The sequence below is a fragment of the Acipenser ruthenus genome, chromosome 5 (genome assembly GCF_902713425.1).
Source record: "Acipenser ruthenus chromosome 5, fAciRut3.2 maternal haplotype, whole genome shotgun sequence".
Classification (NCBI taxonomy): Eukaryota; Metazoa; Chordata; class Actinopteri; order Acipenseriformes; family Acipenseridae; genus Acipenser; species Acipenser ruthenus.
The window spans coordinates 50,943,140-50,961,516 of record NC_081193.1 but is presented as its reverse complement, the minus strand read 5'-3'; the positions used below and the strand labels follow the sequence as shown (position 1 = coordinate 50,961,516).

Genomic DNA, 18,377 nt, shown 5'->3' with positions numbered 1-18,377 from the left:
ACATTCTTAGAGAGTTAAAAGGGTTAGGCATAGGATGATTGCTGTCATTACCAATAAGTCAATATGGGAAAATGTAATGAGCTATCTGAAGACCTTAGGCAGAAAATTATTTATTGTGATAAAGCTGGAGAAGGATACAAGATTTCCAAGCATTCGAGTATCCCAATATCAAGTATTGTTTCTATTATCGAGAAGTACAAGACTCATGCTACTGTCACAACGCTCCCTCGGTCTGGAAGAAAGAAGGTTCTTTCACCAAGAACAAGTAGAAGAATTGTGAGGAAGGTTGACTGCCAAAGATATTCAAAGTGAATTGGCTGCAAGTGAGACTGGGGTTTCCATTTCAACCACAGGTCGAGTATAGCATGGTGGAGGTCTCAATGGTCGCAGGCCAAGGAAAAAGCCACTCTTAGGAAAATGTCACAAGGACAAACGCCCAAAGTTTGCAAAATGGCATTTGAATGATGGATATGAGTTCTGGTCAAAGGCTTTGTGGAGTGATGGAACAAAATTCAAGCTATTTAGTCAGGCTGATTGTCTGGTGAGGCGTACAAACAAAAGAACACCATATCTACTGTCAAGCATGGAGGTGGTAATATCCTTCTATGGGGCTGTTTTTCCTCTAATGGCACAGGAAATTTAGTTCCAATACATGGTCAAATGGATTCCATAGCATACCAAAAGATATTGGCCAATCATCTGAAACCCTCTGCAACAAAACTTTTTTAAAGCGCAACTGGACGTTCCAACACGACAATGATCCAAAGTATACATCAAAATCTACTTCAGAATGGTTAAAGAAGAATAAAATCAAGGTTCTGGAATGGCCTAGTTAAAGTCCCGATCTAAATCCGATTGAGAATCTTTGGTATGAGTTGAAGAAGGCTGTGCACAAGAGAAGTCCTTGGAATTTGAAAGAACTGGAACAATTTTGCGTTGAAGAATGGTCAAATATCACTAATGAATCATGCCAAAAGCTCACTGACAAATATCCTAATTGTTTAAAAGAGGTTATTATTGCTAAAGGTGCCTCAATTAGTTATTAATTTCATTTTTGAATTAGCATTTTTGGAGTTTTGCAAAAAAAAAAAAAAACGTTTTGTCCTCGTCCACAAAAGCAAAACTTTTGCTACAAAAGATTTTTCCAATAATTATTTGTTTGAGAAATGTTGAGAAATTATAAATTTCCATTGGGGTTTGTAAGCTTTTGACTACAACTGTATGTATGGCCTACTTGTCACTGAGCGCTATCAATGTTTCTTTGTATTCGAATATATAGGGCTTCCTGAAGTTTTTTGAATGGTGCAGTGTCCCACTTTTAAATAAAACAATTACTTTTTCTCTTTTGTGAACTTATCAGAAAATGGTCCTCTTCACAGTACTGTAGACAAAATGAGTTTACTAATATTAAGCTTACCCTACTGCTCACTTGGTTGTAGGTAAAAATCGACATCAGAAGCTGAATTCAGAATTTTTTTTTTTTTTCAAATCACTGTGTTATACTGTCATTTGTTTTACTGACACAATTAGTAAATAACTTCCATATATTAAGGTGGTATTTGAAACATTTTATAATGCAGCAGTCTTCCTAAATGTATACATACTACAGGGTAGGGCTGGCAGTGCTCTAGGTTTGCTGCTCCCGCTCCGGTTGCTTTTACTAGGCTCCGGCTCTGTAGCCACAAAAACCTATGCGTGACTATCATAGTATCATATTATTTAAGATTTGTGTTTGTGTTTCTCAGTAAAAGAGACAAGTGTGAGTCTAGTTTTAACATTTTATTCTTTTATTTCTTTTGTACAAATCTTTTGGCTAATATTCAATAAAATCAACAGTATCATCGACATTTAACCTTTTTTTTGTCCCTTTAACTAAAAACAACTTTTAGGTTTCAAACTTTTGTTCTAACTTGGCAAACTGTTTAAGAGCTGAAAATAATATAAAAGCCTTGATTAGCAAACTATTAGTTCAATTAAAGGTTCAATAAAGTAACTAGAGCTCATCCGAAAAAAACCAAAAAACAAACAAAAAAAACCCCACAGGGGTACTTACTCCAGGACCAGTTGAAAACCCATGCCCTATATTATACAATTTCTCTTTTTTAACAGATTTTTTGCCCCTTTTTTATTTTACATTATGCCAAGGAAATTCCTGCAAAATCTAATTTATTTTGAGTCCCGGCTCAAAGATAAACTTTGATTCAAAAATATTACTTGTTCAACATTTGTAGAACATATCCTTGTTCTTCAGTCAGTAAATAAATCCCCTGCTTTGGAGAACAGTCTTTCACTTTCCACTGATGTTACAACACACAAAAGAAATGATGCGACTGTTGTGCTAATAAAGGCAAGGAATCTTTGCGATTCCTCCAGTAATCCAAAGGGCTTGAGTCCCAAGGCTCTCTTCTCAACTCATTGTCTAATGTAGATCCCGCAAAATCATCATCTTCTGTGCTACTGTCAGAAAGCTGGACATGCTCTCTTGGCTGGAACTGGATCCCTTTCAGGAGGTTCACATGCAACAAACCTACCTTTTATAAAAGCTTCTTTTTGCTTACTGTTGAAGAGGCAGCTCTTAAACCGCAGATCCAGGAATGTTGACATGTGGAAAATGAAGGTCATTCTCGAAGCTTGATAACCTTGTTGAGCTCTGACTCAAAAGGTAGTCATTCATCTTTGATCCAGGTTCAGATTTGACTTCAATCTTGCCAAGTGCTCTGCGAATTCCAACCATTGAGAGATGCTGTAGGATACTTTGCCCCAGAAAGAGTTGTGGTTGCTTCCTGAAATGGCTTCAGCATCTCACTCACTTCTTCCAGAAGCATCTTATCCTCAGCAGCAATGTTTAGTGCTGGTCTCTTCAATTTCAAGGCTGTAATTTCTAACTGCTCTGCTTGGTGGATCACCTTTTCAATCATTGGCAAGCTTGAGCTCCACCTTGTAATGCAGTCTCTCGCAATCTTCACTGGTTCGGATCCAGTTTCAGCCAGGTACACCTTTGAATAGGCATTCCAAGCACTAGGTGACATTTTAAAAAGTGTGGCTATGGATCAACTTTGTTCAATCACTGCAGATATTTCCTCTAGTGAAGCAATCTACGGAAAAACGATCTCCTGCAGACAGAGGTGCAATGTATGAGCTAAACAAGGGTGCTGTTTTAATTTAAAAAGTTGGCAGGCACGTACAACACTGTCAGTTACAGCACATATGACTTGCTTTAAATCATGAGTCAAAAAAGTTTTTCACTGAGAAGGCAATGTTCTCCCCAGTATGGCCTTCATCAGCAGGAATGCAGCCAATGCATTTTGCAATCAAATTCCACTTTGTCAACAAAGTGGCACGTTACTGCAAAAAAAAAAAAAAAAAGCTTCTGATTTTTGGTACAGGTCCACAGATCAAATGTAATGGCAACATGTGATGCAGACATTAGTTCTTGCTTTAAAGTAGCTACAATGCCTGATGTATTGCTCAACAGTCAACCCCAAAGTAATTCTAAATAAATTAAATCAAGTTACATTAACTTAAAAATTCAAATTGTATTCATTTTAAAGTTAGCTGAACATTCAAGTCCACTTTAGTTGTTCAAACGTAAATGGTTTAAGTAGAATCCGGGGACTAGATTCCCATCAGCCCTTGCGGGACTTGTACAATTTATTTTTGGAACTGTTTGTTGTTTATTGTGTTGTTGTTTTGTGTATATGCGGATGCACAAGTGTGTTGTGTTTGCTTGTCTCTTGTGCCCCCGCCTGCTCCCTTACATGTCTTCTCCTTGTGTTGTGTGTGGCCACCCCCTTTCGGTGGTCAGTTTACTACAGTACAATAATAGGAGAAGCGCTCATCTCGTGAGAGTGCCTAGTTTAACTGTCGTGCGGTGTTATGTGTAATGGCCTTTGAATTCAAATTACATTACAGTATTTTACTGTAAGGACTACCACTGCGTTTAAACATCTGTGGCTTACTTATTTTCTGTTGCGATGCAAATCTCATTTTGTCATTAAACGGAGATGCAAAGCTCTGCAACCCCCTTACCTCCTCCTCGCCATGCCGTCTACATGCATATCACACAATAACACTGCTGTACTCAGTATGTATTCAATGAACGTGTATTCACTTTATTGAAACACTTTTTCACTAACAGAGAACACAAAAGACATACCTGCACAATGGAGTGACGCAGTCACGTTTGATTACAAACAATGCAGTGTTTCCTGCATCATTGTACTATCCACACTGCGTACGTGCCTAATCACGCGAGATGTGATCAAATTCAAATTAAAAAAAAGGCTACACTTATTTTTTTTAAAGAAATGAAGCGAGTAAATCTGATAAAAAAAAGATCCAGGTAAAATACTTAATGATGTAATATGTTTAATTCAGAATTCTAGATGACCGTCTGTAAATATATTAAGTCTGATATGGAGCATTATAAGGGTCAAAATTAAATAGTTAATTTGTTAATTAATGTGTCTGTTCATAATTAATTTGTCAATTCATAAGTTAATTCTGAAATTAATTGGTCAATTCATAAGTTACTTATTAAATTAATTCTTATATTTATAAATTAATTAAAATGTATTTTTATTTTATTTTATTTTAATTTAGTAGTCGCCAATTAATTTTACCCCTTTTTTTCCCCAATTTTAAATATCCAATTGTATTTTAAGCTGAGCTCACCGCTACCACCCTTGCGCTAACTCGGGAGCAGTGAAGACAAACACACGCTGTCCTCCGAAACGTGTCCCATCACTTAAAATATGCAGATACGCTTGTAGCTTGAACCTCAAACCGCAGTGTATCGATAATGTAAATAAACACCAATGTGTTCCTGTTTACAGGTAAGAACTCAACTTTACTATGATGAATACGATAATGGTAATTGTTTATTTATAAGTTTAAAAATGTTTAGTAAAATGTTACAGATTTTTTGGAACATTGATAGAGATGCGATAGTCTGTGCGATATATTTAAACACGCTTAATTTTGAATCAGTAATATGTCTTCATTAATTTGGCATAATTGTGTAGAAAGTGGTAATGTATTTAGTTGTTATTGATGTCTATGTTTATTTGCACAAAGGTAATTTTGCTGTTTTAAGTTTACCGTTTCAGTTTAAAATGAGAAGTTACACTGCAAGTAGACAGAACCCTCAGTGTGATAACATTAGTAAATAACACGAGCTATGGTGAATTACAAACTTAAACCATTTTCTTGTGTTTTGGATACAGCAATTTAGTGCATCCTCCTCCTATCTTTGTCCATACACTTGCTATTTTCCCCAACATTACTGTGATCTCAGGCTCTATACAAATTTGTCAGCTGGGGCTTTTAAACTACGCGCCGCGTATGTTCACTTCTCAGTCAGTTTCCCTAGTTTTAAGGTTGGGTGCAGCTTCAGGATTGGCTCAACATCACGGATCAGTGGAGCCTGATCCAGATCCTCATAAGCCCTGTCCACACTACATAACCGAACTTGAGAACCGTACTCAAAACCGTTCTAATTAATACAGCTCAAAGCGTCCACACTGAAGTACCGTTTCATGTTTAGTCAGGTAATGCGTCCACACTAGGGGTGGGCTGATCGATACCAAAGTAATCAATACTTTCAATACCGCTTTCTATTTTCTGGTATCGATATTTTGGCAAAAGTATTGATTACTTTGATTATTTTAGCTTAAGTAGGCCTTCTGGTTTTGGAGTTTTATATTAGCATGTCCCTTTAAAAAATATTTTGAGCCAATCTATTTGTTAATTAAACTCGGAAATGACATTAATTAGAAAACAAAACAATGTCTTAACTTTATATGTTGAGTAAGCTGCGTTTCATTTTAGCTTTATTTGTATTTTTTTTTTTCACTTTGTCCTCCTGCTGATTTAAAATGAGAGGTCCCGACAATTTAGATTTTAACAGAACAGTGACGTATGAGCGTACAGGGAAAGAAAGTTCACAGTGAGCGATCTACTTTTAATTACGAGGTGGATACAGCTCACAAATACATTGGAGTTAGTTGCCTCATCAGTCCCCTCTGAGAGTTTTTTGGAAGGTAGGGGAAGTAGTTGGTCAGAGGCGAAGTCAGATGAAACCAAAGCATGTCAACCTTATGCTGTTCTTAAACCTGATTTCTTTTTTTTCATTCAGTCCTCTTCGTTCTACACTTCTTGGTCTTGGGCTGTATATTTTGTCTTCCCACAGGACATGCCGATGGACTTGACCTCGGCTTCCAGCCTGAAAATTAGTTCAACTTTAATAATCCTAAAACAGTCCAAGTTGTTTTTTGTTTCCAGAGATTGTTTCTGTTAGTGCTATTACTGCTGTAATATAATTATTCAATGTTTTATGTTAGTTTATGTATTTATTTAGTTTCCAGAGGTTTGTTACACACCAAAAATGCATTTTGTAAATAAAACTAAGTTAACTTCTGATTCTGTTATTTGTTTGCAATCATATTATAACCTTGCTATATTAATCTGAATGTTTACTATAAAAGTGGTTTGTTTTTTCGGGTGTTATTTATTATTAAGAATAACCTGATCTGGATTAAATCAGTACCTGTACCTTTACATCTGGTCTCTTAACATTATGGGGGGAAAAAAACTCTAGGAGCAAAGTAGTGCAGCAGACCCTCAGAGTGAATTGCAAGCTAATATCATGTGGTAAATGGTCAAAAATGCAAAATATAATTTTATTGTAATGCAAGCATTGTTACAAGCAGAAATTATTATTATTATTATTATTATTATTTATTTCTTAGCAGACGCCCTTATCCAGGGCGACTTACAATCGCAAGCAAATACAAATACATTCAAGTGTTACAATACAAGTCATACAATAAGAGCAAGAAATACAATAATTTTTTTCAAGTGTGACAAACCACAATTCAATAATACAGCAGATAATAGTGAAAGTTACATCAGGATATGATTAAATAGTGATAGTTACATCAGGATATGATTAAGTACAAAATACTACAGGTTAAACACTTGGCAGATTACAATATTCTGAAGTACAGGATTAAATGTAGTAAAATAGGGGGCAGATAAGAGCAAAATAAAGCATATTTAAATGAAGGGTGATAGTGTCCCAGGATACAACAGAGGAGTTCTACAGGTGCTGTTTGAAGAGGTGAGTCTTAAGGAGGCGCCGGAATGTGGTCAGGGACTGGGCAGTCCTGACATCTGTAGGAAGGTCGTTCCACCACTGCGGAGCAAGGGTGGAGAAGGAGCAGGCTCGGGAGGCAGGGGAGCGTAGCGGAGGTAGAGCCAGTCTTCTAGTGCAGGCGGAGCGGAGAGGTCGAGTGGGGGTGTAGGGAGAGATGAGGGTCTGGAGGTAGCTGGGTGCAGTCTGGTCAAGGCATCTGTAGGCTAGTACAAGAGTCTTGAACTGGATGCGAGCGGTGATCGGGAGCCAGTGGAGTGAGCGGAGTAATGGAGTAGCGTGGGCGAAGCGAGGCAGAGAGAACACCAGGCGGGCAGCAGAGTTCTGGATGAGCTGGAGCGGACTTGTGGCGGACGCAGGGAGGCCAGCCAGGAGGGAGTTGCAGTAGTCTAGGCGGGAGAGTACAAGGGCCTGGACCAGGAGCTGGGTAGCATAGTTGGTGAGGAAGGGTCGGATTCTTCGGATGTTGCTCAGGAAGAATCGGCAAGTGCGTGCCAGAGTGGAGATGTGCTGGGAATAAGAGAGGCAGGGGTCCAGGGTGACTCCAAGGTTCTTAGCTGAGGAAGAGGGAGAGAGTGTGGTAGATTCCAGAGGAACAGAGATAGAGAGATCAGAGGAGGGGGAGGAGGAGGGAAAGAAAAGGAGGTCAGATTTAGAGAGGTTGAGTTTGAGGTGATGCGAGTGCATCCAGGAGGAAATAGCAGACAGACAGGTAGAGATACGGGAGGAGATGGTGGAGTCAGAGGTGGGGAAGGAGAGGAAAATCTGAGCATCATCAGCATAGAAATGGTATGAGAAACCATAGGATGCGACGAGGGGGCCCAGGGAGCGGGTGTAGAGAGAGAACAGGAGAGGACCCAAGACTGACCCTTGGGGGACTCCAGTTAAGAGAGGGTGAGGTGTGGAGGTTGCTCCACGCCAGGTTACCTGGTAAGTGCGGTTGGAGAGGTAGGAGGAGAACCAGGCCAGAGCAGTGCCAGAGATCCCCAGGTCAGCAAGAGATGATAGTAGAATAGAGTGATCAACAGTGTCAAAGGCAGCAGAGAGGTCGAGGAGAATTAGGACAGAGGATAGAGAGGCAGCTCGGGCACACTTAAGTGAGTTGGTGACAGACAGGAGGGCGGTTTCAGTGGAGTGAGCAGAGCGGAAGCCAGATTGGAGAGGGTCAAGCAGGTCGGGAGGTGAGGGGACAGAGGGAGTCGAGGGAGGAGGTGAGTGAGGAGAAGAGGGTGGAGGTAGCAGAGTCTACGGAGAGTTGTGAAAAGGAGTCGATAGGAGGGAGGTGAGAGAGAGCAGTGGAGGCAAGGACAGAGGGGGAGAGAGAGCGGAGGTTACGGCGAGAGGTGACAGTGGGGGTAGGAGGAGCAGGGAGAGGGGGGAGAGACAGAGAAAAAGAGATGAAATAGTGATCAGAGAGGTCCAGGGGGGTGACAGAGAGGTTGGAGGGGCAGCAGGCCCTGGAGAAGGTGAGGTCCAGTTGACGGCCAGCTTTGTGGGTAGGAGGGGACGGAGAGAGACAGAAGTCGAAGGAGTGAAGGAGAGGGAGGAATCCAGCAGAGTGGCTGGGGTTGGAGAGATGGATGTTGAAGTCACCCAACAGGACAGTCGGGGTAGACAGAGAGGGGAGGGAGGAGAGTAGATAGTCGAGTTCATCCAGAAAGTGAGTGAGAGGCCCAGGGGGGCGGTACAGAACAATGAGCAGGAGTTGACAGGGAGAGGTTAGTTGGACTGCATGAAATTCAAAGGTACTGACAGAGAGGGAGGTGAGATCGGAGGGGACAGAAAAGAGTAAGGAGGGAGAGAGGAGAACACCCGTCCCACCTCCCCGTCCGGTGAGACGCGGGGTATGGGACAGGACGTAGAGAGAGGACAGGGCAGCAGGAGTAACAGTGTTATCAGGGGACAGCCAGGTTTCAGTAAGAGCAAAGAAATCGAGCGAGAGTTGGGAGGCAAAGGCAGAGATGAAATCAGCTTTGTTAGCAGAAGAGTGACAGTTCCAGAGTGCACCAGAGAGTGTGCGGGAGGGGGGGAGAGGCAGAGAAATGAGGTTAGAGGGGTTGGAGGAGCAGCAGCGGAGGGAGGGCAGAGGACGAGGACGGGGGGACAGAACAGGGATGTGAGAGACAGTCATAGCAGGACAAGCAAGACAAAAGGCACAGTAGGAGCAGTGGGGTGGAGGATACAGACCTGACTAGTAGATGGCTTCTTCCAGAGCGCTGTTAGGTTCGGATCTAGTCGACCAGTGTCTCAGTGCAGGCCTCCCCTCGCTGGACTCCCACAGCTAGACTCCCGGCTCTTTTGTTGAGGCTCTTCAGTTGGCTGGCGCTTCTTGCTGGCGCTAAAATAAGCTGCTTGAATAAATGTTACACCTGCTTGGCAAAAGAACCAACTAAACTGTGTGGAAACCAATCAAATAGCAAAATCAACTGCTAATCAATTTAGCCACTCACCTGGTACTAATCACACACTAACTCAGCCAATTCAAACACCACCTTACAATGTCACCAAATGTAGTTAGTTACAATTACTAAAAGCAGGAACTTATCTATCTGCCTCTGTCCCTGGTTACCTGTAGTTTAAAAGGTACAGTTTTTTTGTTGGTAATCTTAAAGGTAGAAGTTTTTTGTTTTGTTTCATCACACCCTCCACCCCCGCTCAACCCCACCCCACCCCAGTAAAACAATATCTGCAGGATAATAATAATTAAAAAGTAATTGGTATTGTAATCAGTATCGACGATACTTGGCCAGTATTACTTGGTATCGTATCGAAGTGCAAATTGGCAGTATCGCCCACCCCTAGTCCACACACTTTTAGAATAGTTAAGTTACAGTTCCTAGCAGCGCAATGGACTGTGGGACTTTTAATACGATAGTATCCCACCATGCACTGTCTGTTTACAACCTTGCAACTATGGAGCCCGTGCCCACGGAAGACAAAGCGCTGCTAAGCATGAACAGTTTCTTTATTAAAAACAGAAGGTATCAGCGATGGAGAAGGCAGCAACGGTCTCGCCACAGGCAAGCTTTGCATAGGCTCTGTCAACATGCCATAAATGTGAATTTTATTGTACAAAGTATGCTACTTTGTGCTTGTGTTATGATTAGCCCTGTTGAGCGATCCATTTGGGTTAAGCCACGAACATGTGTGTGGTGGGAAACGATAGTCCTTTGCACCTGGGTTGATAACGACTGGGTCAGCAACTTCCGTATGACCAAGCAAACATTTTATGCACTGTGTGCACAGCTGTCAGACAGCATTAGTCGCCAGCGCACACACCTTCGTATCCCAATCAGGCTGGACATGCGAGTGGCAATAACTCTGTGGCGTTTAGCAACAAATGTGGAGTATCGAACTCTCTCTCATCTGTTTGGTGTTGGCCGCTCTACTGTCGGAAAAATTGTTATTGATGTTTGAAAAGCTATTGTCAAAATATTAATGCCCAGAGTTATACGCTTTTATAACACAGATGATATTGTGGAAGGTTTCCAAAGGAAGTGGGGGTTCCCAAATTGCGGTGGTGCTGTTGACGGATGCCACTTCCCAATTCTATGCCCACCTTTCAGTGCCACAGAGTACTACAACCGTAAGTGCTACTATTCGGTTGTGATGCAAGCAGTCGTGGATTACCGATTTTGCTTCACCGACATTAACATTGGGTGGCCAGGAAAAGTACACGATGCTCGGATGCTTAGAAACTCCACACTTTTTATCAAGGGGCAGGCAGGTGCTCTTTTCAGTGGAATCACACGTGACATATGTGGTGTCACAGTACCTGCCGTAATACTTGGTGATGCGGCATACCCACTCCTTCCTTGGTTATCATGAGCAGAATGATCTCCGGAAAAGAACATTCAACTATCGCTTGAGTCGCACGCGAATGGTTGTGGAATGTGCTTTCGGACATCTGAAGGGTAGGTGGAGATGCCTTCTCAAGTGTAACGACCACAGCATTGACAACATACCCACGGTCATCGCCGCTTGTTGTGTGCTGCACAATTTATGTGAATCCCACTCTGAGGAATTCCTGAACGAATGGCTGGATGAAGCAACCGACTGTGCCTATGGGCAACCGGACAGTAACACCCCTGTAGAAATGTCTGGAGTTGCAACACTGAGATATGCAAACACTGTACGGGATGCTTTGGTGGATTATTTCATGGAAGAGTCCTGATTTTATGTGAAAACATTAAACTCAGTTGTTTTTTTTTGGTTCCATAACTAGACAGTATAACGTTTGTATTTTCTATTCTGTAGTTTACTTGTTTTTGAGCATTAACATCAAAATGTTTTGTTAACAAGTATTGTTTTCTTTTGATAGATAACAGGCATGTTTAATTGTTTTAGACCTATTGGTTAAAATCTTCCAGACTTATTGCAATAAGGCTTAAAGCAGAACATATAATCGCAAAACGAAATGTTGCTTGCGTTCCAATGTAAAAGTATTATTATTTTTTTCCTGTTCATTTTCTAAATTGCATAACGTGACATAAGTCGCAGATAATTAGCTACTTGTATGATAATTGGCGCAGAAGACAATTTCTTGTTAATTGTATTTAAAATTATATAGTAATTTACAAATCTTGTAAAAAAAAAAAAATCCCTAGGGTACCAATTACAATCTTTTTTTTCTTCAAAGCCCCAAAAAAGCAGTTAGACCTGCCGATGTACCCTGTATGCACTTAAAAGGATGTGTTCTGCCCTATATTAAAAGAGGTACATCTTGCTAAACTCATTTTGAACCAATTCTGTTCTTAATTAAACTCAGAAATAAACTCTTATTTACAGAACAATGTGCCTTTACCTTCATAACTAGACTGAGCCTGATTCTATTTGGCCTGATTTTTTTATTTCAAACAGAGCTTATACATTACGTTAATTGCAGTCGCCTAATTTATCGCTGGGCTTTTGTTATTTTCCCCACTAGTTAACAGGTATAATGCGTTCTTTCGTGATAAAATACCCAATGATAGCAAGAACCTCATTTAAAATCTCCTTGATTTGTAATAAATTTTATATATATATATATATATATATATATATATATATATATATATATATATAATTATTAGAATGCAGAGACGACTATGCTAATAATTGACGTTTAAAGGGAGGTAGAGATTTGGAAAATAAAAACCAAAACGTTCAAGCCCTGTGCCAGCAATAGATACAGAAACAGAACATCCCAAATATACTTAAAGGACAAGTATTATTATTATTATTATTATTATTATTTATTTCTTAGCTGACGCCCTTATCCAGGGAGACTTACATTTGTTACAAGATATCACATTATTTTTACATACAATTACCCATTTATACAGTTGGGTTTTTACTGGAGCAATCTAGGTAAAGTACCTTGCTTAAGGGTACAGCAGCAGTGTCCCCACCGGGATTTGAGCCCTAACCACTACTCCACACTGCTGCCCCACAAGTAGATATACAACAGTATTGGGTGCCACAAGGAATCCATTTCTGGGTTTGTTGTTGGTTATTTTTAACCTTGCTTGTTTGCTTTTCTACCTATATTGGTTTTTGGTTCCTTACTATATTGCCAAAATGTCCGCCCATCCTCAATGTGAAAAAACATTATAAAACAAAAACACTACACGTTTTATTTTTATCTCTTTACAAACATTTTTATCTATGTAGACTGAAAAACAATAGTCTTCCTAATAGATCCCTTACAACAAAACAGATTTGTCAAATCAATTTACTGAACCAAATGTCAAGATGTACCATTCGATTTACAACTGTAAATGTAAACTATTCAACACAAATCTTGTCGTGGCAGCTTTTATAGATTTGTTTGTAAACATTACTTTTTTATGACTAACCGTGTTTCTAAAAATAAATCTGTAAATAATGGTAAATATTGTTCTTAAATTGTAGTTAGATTTATCATTTAGTCGATTTGTAACCCCTCTATCCAAATAAAATAAAATAAGTGGGGAAATCAAATCCACGGACCGTGACTGAAGTGCTAAATCATAACTTTTGCACTTGTTACAAACTGGTCCACGTGAAATCACTTTCCAATTCAGATGATGCACGCTGCTCATCGCTATTGGCTGTTGATGGTTGAACATGAAATGTGTTATACTGCTCATGCCTATCATACTGATATTGGGGATGCTGTGTAGCTCTGTAAACTTGTTCTGCAGAAGGGTTGTGGGGTACAGGAGAATGAGAGGTATCTGCAACGGGAAAAGTGGGTCCTGGTCTAGCAGCCAGCAGTTGCAACATTGATTGAAACATTTTTAAATTTTGTTCTGCTTCAAATTTTCTAATCCTCTCTCCCATTTCTCGATCAGCTTTAGCTCGCTCATTCTCCTGACGCACCACTGCCTCGTGTTGTTGTATTAACACATTTCTTGTAGGTAAAAGCACAGCCTCCATCATATCTTTCATGCGATTAAATTTAGTTTTTTTGCGAAGGTTTGATTTGATCCACCACTTCGACGCCTCGACCCTGAAGCTTGCAAGGTGTCTGTATTGCTGGAAGATGCTGATCTTCAGTGCAGTCGTCAGTGTCTGATACTATTTTACTTGTGACATCTAGGGAATCGCTGGTGCTGTCCGAGTTGTGAGTAACCTCAGCTGAAAATATAACAATTTTAAACCTGGTAAGTGGAGAGTAAATACACTGTATTTTTAAAGTTATACTTAATAAGAAACTATTGGCAACGATTGCATTGCATAATTGCAATGCTTTAAAATACAAATAAAAACAAATGGCACACTTCAAAGGTAATATTAACCTTTTTAAACATAGGGGACATAGTTCAGCTTGTATCTCTTTGGCAGTTATCCTTGGTTCTTTTTCTACCATTCGCACTATCCTTCTGTTCAATCTGGGGTCGATTTTCCTCTTGCGGCTGCGCCCAGGGAGGTTGGCTACAGTTCCATGGACCTTAAACTTCTTAATAATATTTGCAACTGTTGTCACAGGAACATCAAGCTGCTTGGAGATGGTCTTGCAGCCTTTACCTTTACCATGCTTGTCTATTATTTTCTTTCTGATCTCCTCAGACAACTCTCTCCTTTGCTTTCTCTGGTCCATGTTCAGTGTGGTGCACACAATGATACCAAACAGCACAGTGACTACTTTTCTCCATTTAAATAGGCTGAATGACTGATTACAAGATTGGAGACGTGTGATACTAATTAAAGAAACTAATTAGTTTGAAATATCACTATAATCCAATTCTTTATTATCTTTTCTAAGGGGTACCAACAAATGTGTCCAGGCCATTTTAGAATATCTTTGTAGAATAAGCAATAATTAATCTCTTTTCACAGCTTCTTTGCTTTATTCTATGACATACCAAAGGCATGCAAGTATACATGATAAAATAGCTTTTAATTTCATCACTTTTCAGGAGGAATGAAGCATTATTTCAATGAGCTGTAAGGGTACCAACAAATTTGAGCACGTCTGTATATATATATATAGGGGAGGGACACTCCGCCACAAGCCTATATTAATTTTAAGCGATAGGCTAGATCCTTTCTTTTGTTAAAAGTAAAATCAACAGAATAATGCCACTTGGTAGATTACAGTGAACAGTTAATTAGATTGATAATTTAAAAACAAAAACAATTATAGAATGTGTAAAAATGTACTTAATTGGAAGTCAACACTGTCAGTGCCTTCAGTTTCTTCGAAACCCAGTATTTTTTTAACTTTCCAGTACAACAGGTTGCGTTGTAGGTCTTGTACCGAGTATCTTGTCAATCTCTTCAAAAAAAGGACATGTTGTTCTCCCTTTTCCAGATCGTTTGTTCTGATTTTTAACAACATGGTATCTACTTTTCAGTTGTTTCAGTTTTACCCTGCATTGGTGAGGTGTTCTTTCAAAGCCTGCTTCTTGCATGCAAGCAGACATTTTATCATAAATGTGTGCATTTCATTTTGCACTCTGAAGTTCTTCTTGAACTAGTTCATTGCTCCAGATATCAATAAATGCCTTGATAAAATGAAAGTTTGCTTTAAAGCCATGTTAGAAGCCGCACAATAGCTTCTCCTCCAGTTAAGTTATTATTATTAATATTATTTTTTTTGTAAAGTTGCAGAATGTCCTGGAGATTTTGCAGCAATGCACATTAAAACTAATTTCCACTAGCATTCCTACACAACGAAAATAAGAAAGAACACTAAAAGAACACTAAACAGAGTAATACAGAACACACTGTACAATGCTATCCAAATAAAATCAACAATACAACTACACATAGAATTCAAGTGGCAACAGAATGCTAACTTAGAGCAGCATGTAGTTTCCAAATAGGTTTTCCTCCAGTCTTCATTTTAAGTGATGGAGAATCACAACAGTCTGTGAGAGAATATTCATTTATATAGATATTTTTTTATATATATTTTTTATTATATTTTTTATTTTATTTTATTATTTTTTATTTTATTTTATTTTATTATATTATTATATTTTATATTTTTTATATTTCAGTTTTTTATTTTTCTTAAAAATATTTCCCAACATAAAACCAATGTCACCTTACAATAATTGATTTTGAGTTTCAGCGTTTTAAAATAAAATATCAAACAGAACGAAATTTCAATGTACCATTTGTAATTCAGTAATATGAGAGAATTGGTCAGGGGTCTGAATACTTTTGCTAGGCACTGTATATAACAATTTAAGTATTAATTTATGTATTAACAAATTCATTAACAAATTAACTATTTAATTTTGACCCTTATAATGCTCCATAGTCTGAGGTCAATTTTAAGGCCTGGTCACATGGGCAACTTTTGTCAACGGCAACAAGGGGACGACAAATGTTGCTGACTTGTCACCTTGTGTGACCACCCCGGCAATGTGTCTCCCACGAGAGCCAACCAGGCCTTAGACTGCCACGATTTCCCAGGAGATTTGACCTCAAAATGAAGTGCAAATTACTGCATTGTAATGTGATTCACCAACAAGAAACGCTTCTAATCAATGAAGCAGTGTGACTAATCAATGAATCTTGCTGTCGTGGCTTGTGATTGATCTGGAGTAGCCCCGGGCACTTTGAGACAGGGTTTAAAAGACTGCAACAAAACACTTCTTCAAAACTTTGTTACCATAAAATAACCATACATTACGATGCAAGTGTAAATTATTTATTATAATTATTTCGGATAAGCCTTTACAACCTCAAACAGCAAAGTTAACGTTCTGCTAAAATATCATGTAACAACTGTATTTTAAATATAGTAACAATATGTTGTCTGCAGTCTTCTTTCCGAAATTAACGTGGATATGTCAATTTACAAAACCCCTTAAAGAAAAGTACAACCCCCCCCAAAAATAACTGTGTCGTTTAAGAAAAATAGATTTCTGTTTAACTGATGTGCAACCATGGATACCTCACTCTCTCCATGCCTCATGTGGGATAATTTATCTCCCTTAGGGAGGAGGCACAAATGATCACAACATAAATTGTAAACCAATAAAATAATATTGTATCAGTTCTGTAACCGGTGTTCATATGTAATAAAATACAATACTGAGTACCATGAAATGTAATGTTTATAATGAAGTGTTTTTTTTAATATTATTATTTTCATGCAAAACACTTTATTTAACTAAATTGACAAATGTGTGTTTGTATTTTATATTGTGTTTCATCGTGCTTACAGTACACTAAACAGTCGCAAGCAAAATTATTTGTGCAGTTTAAAAAATGAAAAAACCCAAACAAATGATTTCTATAATTTCTAATTGTTCTATTTAAAGATATACAAGTGGTTACGGATGGATATGGCCGTTTCCTCAATGTATATTTTATTTTACAGATTTACTGCCATGTCTACTAATTCCTGGACAGTGGAAGAAGTATGTGGATAGCTGGAGGAAAGAGGACTGGGAGAACTTGGTGAGGTGTAATCAGTGCCCAAGGTGTTCAATCAAAAAAAATTCATACAACAAATTTCTAAAACAGCTACAACTATATCCTGATTTTGCTGTAAATTGTGGAATTAACTCGACAGTACACCAGAATAAAGTCCCTTCAAAACCACATTCGAAACCACCACCGGCTGCTTGACATCTGAACTGATAATGTTCACCTCATGGAAACATCACAAGCTGATGATTTCCATTTACCTGAGGAGTGTGATGCTTTGGTTTCTGACTATCAACCTTTTGTTCTTGGTTTCTAGGATCCTTGTGGCATAACCAGTTCATTCAAATAGAACTACAGTCTCTTGAACCAGCCTGACCTGTTGAAAACCAGCCAATATTACGGATTTTTTAAAAATATTTTTAATATTTTGGCATACATACAAGTTTTAGATATAGAATATTGCATTATTCCAGTTTAGCGTTTATAGAACCTCAATGTGAGCGTTTTGTTGTACATTATGTTGAAACAGATCACGATTCAAACTTTGCATTTAAGTCAGGGTGGACATGATACACACTATGTTTTAAAAAAAAACAACAACAAAAAAAAAACAGAATCTTCTTAAATGGTACAACATTTTTTTCTAAATAATATTTGCCTCTTTTAAAATGTATACCCTACAGATTATGCAACTATATAGCAACGGGGATATAGTGGAGACACCTGGCTACTTTTACATACAAATATATATATGAATCAGTGCTTGGAAATTCTGGCCTGTGATTGGTTAAAGCCTCACCATAGGAGCAAAAATAGATTGAACTATTGCCCTAACATCCTTAAACCACCAGGCAATAGTCTCCCACTGACATGTGATTGGTTCACATCACTGTCAGTCTCGCCTCTTTTCAAAGGAATGCCCTCCACCTCGACTCCTCGCAACAAGAGAAAATGGCTGAATGAAAAAACAGCGATTCTGTGACTTAACAGAAAATGAATTACAAAACATGTTACAAAAGAAAGAAAAAAACTTTGATAACTATGTGATATGAACTTCCAAAAAAATTATGTTATTTATTTGCGTTATTTAGTTATTTACTTATGCTTAAGGTGACCAGATTTTTAAGTCCTTAAACTGGGACAGTACAGAAATATTGTGAATAACTTCCAACGTCAAAGCTAAGGGGAAGCTCTCTGGTTTTTATTTTCACTTTGGCAATGTTTGACCTGATATCATATTGAATGTGAATGCAAAGACTCATGGTGATATTCAGAGAGGAATCTTCTACTTTCAAAAACTTTTTTTGTGAATAAATGATCTTATTGTCTTTGTGTAGCGTGTGATACTGATTTTATTATATTCAGGGAACAT

General features: G+C 38.6%; 1 long non-coding RNA gene across 2 annotated transcripts; it reads left to right on the top strand.

Annotated features, from left to right (window-relative positions):
• Positions 1-4,715: 4,715 nt before the first annotated feature.
• On the top strand, positions 4,716-17,574 carry LOC131737139 (uncharacterized). Of its 2 annotated transcripts, none has more exons than XR_009328713.1 (3): positions 4,716-4,835; positions 13,716-13,779; positions 16,956-17,574. It is a non-coding gene; the product is annotated as an uncharacterized LOC131737139 (long non-coding RNA). The 2 variants fall into 2 exon arrangements; XR_009328712.1 differs by having other exon boundaries at positions 13,592-13,779.
• Positions 17,575-18,377: the final 803 nt, after the last annotated feature.